Source organism: Lepisma saccharinum, chromosome 1, assembly GCF_977018435.1.
Source record: "Lepisma saccharinum chromosome 1, izLepSacc3.1, whole genome shotgun sequence".
In the NCBI taxonomy this organism is placed as follows: domain Eukaryota; kingdom Metazoa; phylum Arthropoda; class Insecta; order Zygentoma; family Lepismatidae; genus Lepisma; species Lepisma saccharinum.
Window position 1 is genome coordinate 123,387,781 of NC_139229.1, and position 13,338 is coordinate 123,401,118.

The following is a 13,338-nucleotide window of genomic DNA, read 5'->3' on the forward strand; positions in this document are numbered from 1 at the left end:
ACTGGCTGGTGACGCCAGCCAAGCTAGGACAATTTTTGAGTCTGTCCATAGGTGAATGGTGTCTATACATAGACGCAGTATGGGCAATACTTTGTGTACCAGTTTGGCTAATAGAACTGCCGCACATAATTCCAAACGTGGAAGAGTGGTTCTCTTCACCGGAGCCACCTTGGACTTTGAACACAATAAGTTCACACTTATGTGACCCTCTGAATCAATTGATCTTACGAAGAGAACACTGCCATAATTTCTCTCTGATGCATCAGAGAAACCGTGAATTTGAACTTTATGGATGTCTCCTGGAGCCAAAACGAAGCGTGGTACTTTTACTTCGTTAATACATGTGAGCTGCGAATGAAGACGACGCCATGTTTTCTGCAAATCTATAGGAAGCGGATCATCCCATCCTACATTGTGGAGCCATAACTGCTGCAGGAATGACTTGTATGTTATCACCACTGGCGATATTAGTCCGATTGGATCGAACACTTGTGCAATTATGCTGGCAACTTGGCGCTTTGAGAAGATCTTCAACGAGCCTACATCCACTGTTGTGGCGACCTTGCTGTCCAAGAGAAATTCGTCCGTGGATGGGCGCCATGAAATTCCCAATGTTTTTGTGCCTTCTGTGTCGAATTGCACTAGATCCTGTACTGCCTTCAATTCTTCTGGAATAGATTGCAACACTGCCTTGCTATTGGAGCACCATTTACGTAGATTGAATCCTCCCTTCTGGATTAATTCTGTGAGACTTTCACGCAGCTTTATTGCACCTTCAATGCAATGATTTCCTCCCAGAAAATCGTCAACGTAGAAGTCATGTGTCAAGACATGAGTGGCTACTGTGAAATTTGATGATTCATCTTCTGCCAACTGTTTGAGGCATCTTGTGGCCAAGAATGAACTTGAAGTTAATCCATAAGTGACTGTGTTCAAACTGTAAACATGGATCGGTTCGTCACGTGATGCTCTCCATAAGATGCATTGAAGTGGTCTGTCTTCTGAATGCATGTTAATTTGCCTATACATTTTAGCCGTGTCTGCAGTCAGTGCGATTTTGTGACTACGAAATCTGAGCAGGATTGAAAACAATTCTTCTTGTATCGTGGGACCAATCATCTGTATACTGTTCAACGATTCCCCCGTAGTTGTGGGCGAGCTTCCATCAAAAACCACTCTTAAACGTGTAGTTTTGCTTGATTCCTTGATCACACAGTGATGTGGAATGTAGTACCTTTTCTCCTTGTCTCTGGATACATCTTCCAATGTGCCAATTGGTTGCATGTGTTTCAGTTGTTGGTACTCGACCATGAATTCTGTGTACTCTCTTTTCAATTCCATGTTCCGATCAAGTCTTCTTTCTAATTGGTTAAATCGTGAAATCGCTGTTTGCAGAGAATCCCCAAGAACGGATCTGTCCTTCTTCAAGGGTAGTTTGACTGTGTATCGACCTTCTCGATCACGAGATGTAGTTTCCTGGAAATGTTTTTCACAGGCGATTTCTTCTGGCGAAGGCAACTTATCATGGAATTCCTCCAAATCCCAAAATCTCTGTAAATGGAAATTGACTGTATCTTCTGTGCGAACAAAGAATGACTTCGAAGGTCCGTTCGTAGATGGTGCATTGGGAATCCTTCCTGCTACAATCCACCCAAATTCAGTGTTTTGCAACGCTGGATAGTTTCCTGTTCTTGAAAGTTTTTCTGGCTTGAGAATCGTGTAGAACACATCTGCAGACAGAAGTAGGTCAATGTTGCCAGGTGTATGGAAGCTAGGATCTGCTAAATGTATGTCACTCGGAATTCCCCATGTGGAAGTTTCGAGCCTCTGCGCTGGCATCGAACCTGTGATGTTTGGCAAGATGGAACAAGATATATCCATGGTGAATCCACTTATGCTGGATTTAATCTGCGTCTCCATGGTGTGAAAGGCTTGCACTGTAGCTTCATTTATCCCTTGGATTGGAATTCGGCGTTTTTGTTTCTTGATGCGTAGCTGCTGAGCAAGATGCTCTGTCATAATATTACTCTGCGAGGCTCCATCCAAAAGTGCACGACATGGGAGCCACTCGCCGTATGCGTTCTTGATTTTTATGACTGCTGTGGCTAGGAGAACTTGCGAAGTTTCTCTGTTCTTGACAGAACAATATGTTGCTTTAGTCTGGGCATCATTATCCTGAAAACGAGTATCATCGCCTACTGCCGATTTACTTCTGGATTTACTGGGCTGCTTCTGTGTTTGACGTTCTCTGTTGTTCTTATCTTCATGAAGAAGGGAATTATGTTTCTCGCCGCAATACTTGCAAGATCCTGCCTTGCATCCTGACCTAAATCCCTGGTGATCTGACTGTCCAAGACAATTGAAACAGATCTGGTTTTCTCGAAGAAATTTGTACTTCTGAGCTATCGTAGCTGCTTTGAATGAACTGCACGCAAACAGCGGATGCTTATTATTCTTCATAGTATCCTTGCAATACAGGCATGAAGGAGATACAGTAGAAACATACGATCTTGAAGGAGAAGGATGCGCAGATTTGTAACTTTGTTGTTTGGTGTTGCCACTAAACTGTGATTTGAATGTTGATCTTTCATTGGAAATTGGTTTGAATTTCTCTAAAGCCTTGGTTCTGTGCTCTAGAAATTGAAACAAACTGTCAAGAGTGGTGAATTCAGAATCATTCACTTCTAATTCAAAAGCTTTCCGTGTGGTGGCATCAAGCTGAGAGGTAAGATGTTGAACTAACACTATATCTGATAGTGAACTATCTCCTGCTAATAATTTTAACGCTGAGATGGAACTGATTGCTGTGTTTGTGAACGATCGCAACTCTTCTGCGTTTTCTCTCGACACTGGTTTTATATGCAAAATATCATTGACGTGTGAAGCAGCTATGAGACGCTTGTTGTCAAAACGCTCTTGGAGTTGTTTCCACGCTACACCGTAGTTGGATGCTGTAATTGGTATGCTTTCAATGATCTGCAATGCCTCACCCTTCAGTGCGACACGTAAATACTGGAATTTCTGAATATCTGAAATATCCGAATTATCATGTATGAGCGAAGAAAATGTGTCTTTGAATGATACCCATTGGGTGTAATTTCCACTGAAATGTGGAAGTTCTATTAATGGCAACTTGACTTGAGACTTGCACGAAGCCCTGTGTTCATTTTCCGCGCCGTCTGTATTTGAATGATTTCCCTCAATTAATGTTAGCATCTGCGACTTGAGATCGAAATATGAAAGTTCGATTGTCTCTCGAACTGCCGTGTGTTCATCGTCTGTGGCTTCAAATTCAATGCAAACCTGAATTTCTTCTAGCTTGGGCCATAATGTGTTCAGTTGCTCCAGCCGAACCTTGATCTGTTGAACGTTCGGCGCCTCTGGATCAACACTGCTAATGTACGACTGCAATCTCGTTATTTGCCCCCGATAGGCGGCACGTTGCTTTAGAAGATGTGCTAAGTCTGCCATGCCTCAAGGAGGGAGGGACAAGCAATGCGTATTGAAATGAAAGGAAAAAGTGAGGAAATATTGAACCAAACACTGTTGTACTCACCGATCTGGCATTCACTGGACCATCTGGGCATCTGAAGTCCTGGTTAGGCTGCAACACTGCGGGTACTCGAACAGCTGATGCACGGTTGCTATAGTGATGTCACGTCTGCACGCGTGGGCTACTATGCAGTATGCACTTCTCCGCGATACGTTTTTTCTCGCTAGGAGTTTCCCGCACGAAAACGAACGAAAAAGCCAACCCCGCGGGGGAACAGAAAACTGCAGTCTAAAAATAACTCAGCGACACACCACCGGTGTATGACGTCATGTCACTGGTCGCCGACTGTTCCTCACACAGCGGGAGGGGAGAAGGGAGCGGAGTGTGTCACGTCGCTGACAAGCGAACAGCGCGAGCGTTCTCGATCGGGGAAGTACCGGGCGTGTCCTTCAGCCACGTGGAAAATATCTCGCGCGCTACAACGAATGACGTAATGCTGTCAATAACTTGTAGTTACTGTACTTGAAAATAAAGTTTGCACAACACAATGTCACTAAAATCACTGATGGTAACGTACCTCATGTTCAATACAAAGGAGATCGCGGCCTGCGGAGGACCAAAATGTTTGCGTTCCGGACCGTACAGGACCAAAACTGAATGTAGAACCTGTCCGGCTGTGAAGGACCAGAAATGAATGATGATCCGAACCGGTAGGATCTAAATGTAAGTGAAATGGTAGGTACCACTTACATCTCTCTGGTATGGATGGTATCACCATAGAGCTGAGTTCACCGCGATCTTCTTGGTAGTTGTAAAGAAAACACAGGCACACACACTGATAATTATAACTATGTATTATAAGGTATATGCACATAACACTTGATTACACTTCCCATGCACTCCCGTCTAGGGAAAACTGTTTACACGAAGTTGCAGCTGGTGTTACAACAACGCGCCACTAATGAAACGTAGCCACGTTGGGCTTACTGTATCCATAATTGTACGCGACGGTTTCTGGCTGTGTCCCGAGTGGCCTCTCTACGCACACTGGCTGGAAGTAACTACCGCGCTAAAATGGCGGCAACTAGACACCGCGCTAAGATTGAATTACCCAATGGGAGTGCAGGTTACTTAAGGCATTTGAAATACACAAATAAACAATTGAAGCTATATGCAATATAAAATATATAAAGAAAGAATAAACATGGTTACTTTTATAGATAAATCTCCAAGAGTGCCCTTAATTCCCTTCCCTACCTCCAACCTCTCACCTATACTCACCCGTCCACCTAGCAGTGCCTGGAGCAGTCTGTCAACCATAAGGCAGCACTGTGGAAAGGAGGGTGCAAGCGCCGATCGTCTTAATTTTGTTTGTTATGTTGTGCACTGTACGTCAATTTTACGTAGCTCTAGTAACACGAAAAGAATCTTTCTCGTTATTTTGACGTTCGTAAATTCGACTTGAATAGTTAGATTTTGAAAAAAGTTTAGAAGCATGCACTATTTTCTTGTCAGACTTTAAAATTACATTCGTTCCTTATTTACAGTGTTATGAATATTATTATTGTTTGATTTTCATTGTTTGAACTTTTTGTCTTCATTCTTAATGTACGTACAGGCTTGTGAATCAAGACATTCTTTTAAAGCTTTCTATGTTTAATAAATCCACGTTTATACATTTAAAAATGAAGATTAAAACCCCAATATAAGGAAAATAAACAACATAATGTTCAAAAAGAATTGTCATTTTGTTTTCATGATGTAGAGGTGTGTTGAAAATCAATCATGTACGTAAAATTTACGTAGCGCTAGTTAAACTGTAATATGGGAACACGCTAGTGTTCTAGGGTTAAATATAAAAATGTTCTTTACTGTCTAGAACTCATTTACGCTTGCTGATTTTCTCTCCCAGTGCGGGATTGGATTTATTTACAATTCCTCGACCAGGGTTGACCGATTAAAAGTTGTCGAGTTTAATAGACTTACGTAATCGCGAAACTATTGATAATATCTAGACAACAATGAAAGACAACTACACGAAAATTCACGTCAATGCTCTAGAAGGGATTCTAAGCGTATGTAATTTTTCATGTTTTGAAATATCCAAGAGGTTTTTCGATTGGAGAGGAAAATTTGAAAAAATTCACCCATTCGCATGCCAAAGGTCCAGCCGAGTCTTATTCCTCCGGCATCCGATTCAGGAACCGCAGCCAATAGGAGCCGTCGATGAGGTCACGTGAGGCTGCTGTACTCCCAGCTGCTAAATTACCACAGCAGGTACAGGCAGTGTTGCTACATGAAGGGAAATTGTCCTTTATGCATGGAAATTCGGAGCAAATGGAGCTGTTCAATACCAAACTTTCCGCCCCTGTCGTGTCCCTGAAGAATTCGCTCGTTACTTCGTTACCCTAAGCTTTACATTGCAGCGCGATGGGATGGCTAGTCAAACATTATTTTCAACGAAGATAACATTTTCTCGTGTAAATCGATAATAGAAATGTGTTTAGAAAAGCTTTAGTTTTCGAAAATAATGGAACGTAAAAAATCATCGGTGGTTAGGGCACTGGCTCATGAGGCACGCACGTTAAAAAAAAAAAGTATGTAACATGAACAAAGAAAACAAGAAAAAGATAAAAACGGGCACGTGGTTGGTGCACAGCGTCTGTCTATGTAAGTATACCTACTATGTTCCGGTAATCTCTGGAGCAAGCGAACTAAAACAAGTCTGTGCGCAAGTAGTGACGCGAGACGGCTCTACCATTGAACACACGAGATGGAACGGTATTGCGTGAAGGGGAGGGGGGGGGGGCATAAGAAAGCGACTGCAGTTGCCAGCCCTCGAGCAGCGTGTACTGCTTCGCTCTGCTTATTCGATGGCCCCCATTTCTCTACCGCTAGCGTCGCCTTGCTTCAGAGAGAGCTGGTGCAGGGTAGGAACATGACAATAGGCAGCCTTAGTTGAATGCTGCCTGGCCCTGTAGGATGCACGCCTGAATGATTCACTAGTCAAACTGTTGGAATATTGAGTGCTAAGTGAACTGCTGACTTAATCTTGTCGAGAAACGTGTGATATGTATTGCTCTTCTGGAATACTATTAACTGTGGCTCCGCAAAACAAACACCTCGTATCCAGTGCTTGAACTATAAGTTCCTAGTAGGGAGGATGCTTGTGTGGATTAACATGGAGGCAATCCAGTATGCAAATTATCCTAACTGCGAGAATAGCATCCTCCTACTCGCTGCAAAAACTACTTACGCGTACAAACCAACAAAAACAAGCCTTGAGTTGTGATTTCATTTACACGGAAATTCCCATGTACAGCATTTTTCCACAATCAACCTCTAATTCTCAGAGTTACCAGCCGATGTCATATGTCACAGTAGTTCGAATACCACTTTAAACTGTAGGTCCAGTCCCGATTAGCTTTTTTTACCTATGCATAAAGTGGACATAAAACAACAAACCACTCTATCGATCAGAGTTATCGCTTTCTTCATTGTACTGAACAGTTTTAATTTCACATTGACAGAAAAAACACGAAAACCGGGGGAAAGCAGACACGTGGTCGCAACACAATACAATGCCGTGCCATTGATCACAAAGAGTTCAACTATATGACGCATTTTTGAGAGCCCGTGGTTAACGACTAACCTATAGTTAGACTAGGAATATTAACCTAAGCTTTCTTACACGCTTGTAAAGTATGGTAATGTGCTGGTTCTCGTTGCTAAGCTCAAAGAAGTCCGATTAAGGGGAGTGACATACAATAATCCACTTATCTGAATTACGGCATTGCAGCCTCGAATAGGCATCTTGATTTCTTGTTATTGGGGTCGTAATGGAAATATTTTCGTACGATTTGATTTGTTGTTTTAAGTCCAATTTATGCACAGTAAGGCTAATCGGGACTGGACCTACAGTTTAAAGTGGGTTCCGAACCACTTGTGCCTCCACCGGGTATCGAACTATTTTCCGTACGAAGTCAAGAGGTCTTAGACCCAGTTTCGCTGCTAGTTGCCGGCTTCTTGGTGATATGTTTGTAGGTGCTGAAGGATCCATAACTAATATTCTTCTGCTGTCCAAGTCGTTCGTTCAAGAGCTTTGACAAAGCGACAAACTGCAGGCGACACGAAGTATTCACACCCAAGCGACAAGCGTAACGAGCCCATTCAGTCTGAAGCAAAACATTCACTGCGCATGCTTGAACAACAGAACGAAGCTACACGATGCACGGTATTGAGGAAACGGCCCAGTCCAAGTGATACGCAAGCGACAAGCGGCACGTGCAGCTTGTCGTCTCTCTTTAGTTCGAAAGGTTGCAATAAATACTGAGGGTTAGCTTCCAAGCTCCACGTGTTGCTTGTCGCCTGACGCATCGGTATGAAATCTGCCTTAGTCATTGGTCTAACACTCGGCTTTGAGATAGTGGCCAGTGAGTTCGAACGCCAATGACGGCTGCAATTGTTTTCTATATTAACTGTTGCTCACACGTGGCTGTTTTAGAAAACAAATCAAGACAGGTTTAGGGCATATTATACTGCACTCTGTCGCGAGCGAAAAGAAGTGCGTGCGCAAGTAGTGACTCGAGAGATCTCAACCAAGGGAAGGAACGCGCGAGAAAGAATGGGGCTACATGGAGAGGAGTAACGTGACTGCAGCGTTTACGTCTCGCCCACTTGCATCCCCCTTATTCTACACTGCTCCTTAGATTCTCAAGGCACCCAGTACCTGGATTAGTCTTTCATGCTCGCAAGTGTATAATTGTTTTTCGTCAGGTACGTAATGACAAGCAGGGATGTTAAAGGTACAAGAACGAAGAACCCATGCATTCTAATGGGTTAAATTGAGTTACGCAACAGTACGCGAAACTTTTTTTCTCGCATAATTTAAATTCGGCCAAGTTTCGATTGTTTTTTTTTCATTTTAATGCGGAACTTGGATCCTATCTCAACTGATCCGGAAGAAAAAGGTTTCTGGACTCATTTAAATAGATCCGGAGAAAAATGTTCTTGAACCCAATTGCAATTCAACCGGAAAAGAAGGTTCCTGGACCGAATTTAAATTAATTTGGAAAAAGGTTCCTGTACCGTATTTAAATTCATCCGGAGAAACTGTTCCTGAACCGAATTGAAATGCTTTACAGATAGAAAGGTTCCTTACGGTCCAGAACCTATTTACGCTTGCTGATTTTCTCTCCTGGATGGGAATTGAATTTATTTAAAATTTCTGGACCTTTAACAACCCTGACTACAATTGCCCTGGGATAGAAGCTGTTCATCAAGGAGGGAAGACTACTGCGAACCTGCCTGTGGTTTGAGTTTTGAGGTTCAGTGTTTTTTAGCACACTTTGTACACAGATAGATTAATCGGGACTTGACCTAACGTTTAAAGTGGGATCCCAACTGCTATGTGCTTCCAACGGATATCGAGCCTGTTCTTCGTTACAAGGCAACGACGTTATCACTACGCCTCGGGGAGAACCAAACCTGCCTTAGCAATCAGCAGCAGTTGCATTTATGAAGTTTGAAACAATAACTTCCTGCGGAGTGAAGAGACGGTTCTCCATGGACACTTCTGGGTTGCCACGATCGCATTGAAAGTTAATGGGATTGCTACAACCCAGTAGTGTTTGTGACTGTAGAAGCGCCTACTCGAGGACAACTGGAAGAACTTCACCAGAATATTGAAAAGCATACGGTGGTGCAATACTTCAAAATATGATATTTACACTGCACAAATTTTGTATTCTTATAATCAAAGAATATAATTTATTACATTAAAATAGAAAATTTTGTGCACAAATTGAATCTAAAACCAGTTATTTCATAAAATTATTATTATTTAATAATTACGCCTATTAATTTATTGTAAGCACCTAAAAGTCCTAAAATGGAGTTTATAAAGTCCGAAATCCCTTTTTAGCACTTAAAAATCCGTTCCCTTGTCACAACACAAACTTCTCCTCCCCCGGGAAATTTTAGAAGAAGATCGTGGTGGGAGGAGTCCCTTCGTTCCCCCTGGGATTTCATACTCTAACGCTAAAGTAGTATTGCAGCTGGGAGTACAATTGTAGAGTTGCAATATTATGGTCCAAAGTAAAGGAAAATATTCAACTCAGCTATAGTCCGCTCCCCCGACCCGACCATCAGCAATGCGGTCGCTTGCAGACAAAAGCTGTCACACGGCGTATAGTTTGTGCTTATTATTTACATTCAGGAGTCGAGGGTCTGCGCATACTTTCTTGCTTGTAGTTCCACTATAATCAGGTCGCCCCGAGTTCGATACCCGGTGGAGGAACAATGTGCAGTGGCTTGGATCTCACTTTAAACTGTAGGTCCAGTCCCGATGATCCTATCCATGCATAACGTAGACTTAAAACAACAATTCAAATTAAAAAAATCAAACATTGAAAATTATACTATTAAATTATAAATTATAATCTATATTTTGTGAATTATATTTACAAAATATACGTTCAACAACACTCAAGTTATATAAGTGTGTATATATCGTAGTATGTAGATATATTTAAAAGAAAATCCACTGAAATTTTAAGATAACATTTGGTAAAAATTATGTATGCAAGAAAGCAGTAATTTTTGGAAATTGCTTTGTCTATTGAAGAGGTTTTCTCGGACAATCTGGCAGGTGATTTCCGGAAAGGCTTCCGAGCTATGTGTCTAGCTATGAATTCCATATCGAAAGTTGTACTTTAAATTTAGGGTAAAAATTGACTATCCTTCGGACACCTATAACTTCTTCGTTTCGTCAATTTTTGACATTCGTACTTACCTATCTGCTTCGCGGAACATTCCTTAAGGTGTACTGATGTATTTTTCATCAATGTAATTGCAATTTTTCACATTACGAGTACTTCTTTCTCGTAGTCTTTTCGCTTGCCTGAGACAATATGGCGGGTACACCATCCTACATAATCGCGCGTCGTGCTTGTGTTTTGTCGATTTTCATTCGTTATGCAGTGTTTCAACCTTCGGAACCTAAGAAATACCCGTAAAGAAAGCTGATCTGACCAATTTTTTTTTTTAACTTTTTCGCATTGTTTTACGAAGAAAATTGTAATGTTTTGTGGCGCTATCCGTGAATGGTTTTTGGGGCTATCCGTTCCGGAATCGGTGAAAAATTTAAACTAAAAAAATATTTTCGTTTGAAATTTTTGAGTCTAAATTTTCCACCGATTCCGGGCTCCGCCCCTGGGGTAATTGACCTACCGCCCCCTACCGCTACCGCGGCCCCGTCTCCGCTCCGCTCCGGCTACCCGGATTTATCTATAGAGTCCCTGTTAAAGGCATGTTAGAAATTGGCCGGAGTTACCTGCCCCCAAATGAGCCCCAAACTTTTAAATTTGGGGAAATCCGTTTCCATGATACCGAAAACTTACCTGAATTTCACCACGCATCCACGACACGTCATATTAGGCATACACCCACAGCCCATTCCTTCTAACGAGTAGCTTACATTCACTGCCACATTTCTGACATTCCTTTCCTTTCTTCACGATCCCGTGTTCAATTAAATTTAAAAAAACACTGGATCTTCCACACCCGGTACAAATTTCACCACGCATCCACGACACGTCATGTTTCTAACTTTTGTTGCAAACACAGACAGTTCGAAACACTGGATATCCAATGAACATGAACAAAACACAATCACGACGCGTGATGATTTACGAACGTGTACGCGCTAAAGGCTATTGTCCGTCGGAGAATTAATTTTCAACAAAGAACATGTGTTTCCCCTATCATACATTCCCACATCACACAAAACACCTTCCCGATGTTAGACAGTACTACAGGAACTTATTACGGTAAGTAGTTTCTTCTGTAAAAATGAAGAAATCTGTCCGAACAATAGTAAACTAGTACCAAATTGACAAAACACTAGGTATAAAAACAGTACTTACCTTTCAAATACTATTCATATTTCAAGCCGTATTAGGAAAATTACGCCATCATCACCATCGAAGAAAATATACGAAGGTAAGATCTTCTTTCAAAATAATTTTAACTGTGTCTACACGTTCACATATGCACAACGCATTAACAGACCGGAAGTAAACTTCAATAATGCAATCAAAGGTGTTAAACATCAGGTCTAATAATATGCATGCAGCGTTTGTTTCTCTACACTCTTGTTTCCGCTTACCGGAAATCATGTTTCCTTTCGAAAATATTTCCCATACTACACTGCGCCGCTGAAGTCGGATCACAAAAGGAAGAAAAGTGTTTTCAAAGACTGAACAAGAATTCGCAACTCTAGCAAACATTACTTTGGCTCATGCTTTTTGCATGGTGTAACTAAACACGATTACAAAATACAAATTTTAATATTTCACGAATTTGGCAACCACAATTTAACATGTCCATGCAGCTTGGACAGATGTAGGATCCGCTGGGCCAGCAAGGTGAGACAAAGGTGCATGATTCATTCTCCAGCTGATGTGCAGACGAGCAGAATCTTACAGCCTGCTCTACCCGAGTGCTTGTTGCTGGTTTGAGGAGGGGGGAGTGATGCAAGACTGTCTGCAGTGCTTTTCAACTCTTAATTTCATTGATCTTTACTTTTTGGATATGAATTTAATCATTCATTTTATCTACTGAAAACTGTAAATATATGTTCAACTCCTCACGCTGTACCAATGTGTTTATTCTTTACAAATAGGCATGTACAAGTTGAATTGGCAATAGTTTCCAACCTAAAGTATTTCCCATCCTATAACCAATAAACCTGGTTATATGAACATCGTTTGATTAGTAGACTACGGAGCATTACGTGCCTAGTTACATAGTAAATGCAGCTACAACTCTGCAGAATATCAGAAACCAGTAATGTATAAATATGATTATTTGAGTTGAAAAAAAGTTAATTATCACAGAGGTAGAAACTAATTCAATAAACAACAAAGAAATATATGACTACCATTGGAAGAATCCTTAAAATGTATATAGGCTTTACCCGCTCCTTCAAGGGCGAAATGCATCTCTTATTTATCTCTGTATCTCTCTCATATGATAATCATATGATAATGATAATCTCTTTACCTAATCATAAGCATATTCATGGCATTTATAATGACTAGGGAGCGGATTTTTAGGTTTGAAAAAACTGAAAAATATTTTTTTATGTTCTAAAAACAGTGGAAATATGTAGCTAAAACCCAAAAATATTTTCATTGAAAATCCCTGTGAAGCAAATAAATAGATGCCAGTGACAGTGGCGCGTTAGTTGCTAGTTGCATTCTGTTGATTATAACGAACAACAACAAACAGATTTACAAACAATCCATTGAAAATGCACGCCGATTATATCTCTGAAAGGTTCTTCGTTGTTTTGCAAAGCAGTTGTGTGAAAGTTTCCAGTCATTCTAGCTTTGCAGATAAGAACACCCAAATCATTTTGTAAACAACCATATGTCAATAAATCTTGAAGTATCGCAAAATAATCCACATTTTATGCATTAACTCCAAAATGTGCGTTTACAACAAGTAATTCGGAAAATTTTATTCGGTCCGGAATGTCTAAAATATGTACATTTTATGTTCTTTACCTAAAAATATATATGTTACGTGGCTTCAGTAAAATGATGCATTTTTATGTGAAATTAGACTTCGCAGATTACATTGCAACCAATTGGTCTGCAATCCTATCGAATGTGGTCGACTTTTGAAGCAAGTGAAAAAAATGTTTTATACCTAGAAATCCGCTTCCTAATAATGATGTTCTTTTTTGTGCACTTTTGTCTTAGAATATAGCAGCAGTTGGTGTCATTTCCTTCGTATGTTGTGACTTAGAACAGAGACATTAAATATAAAATAAACTAATA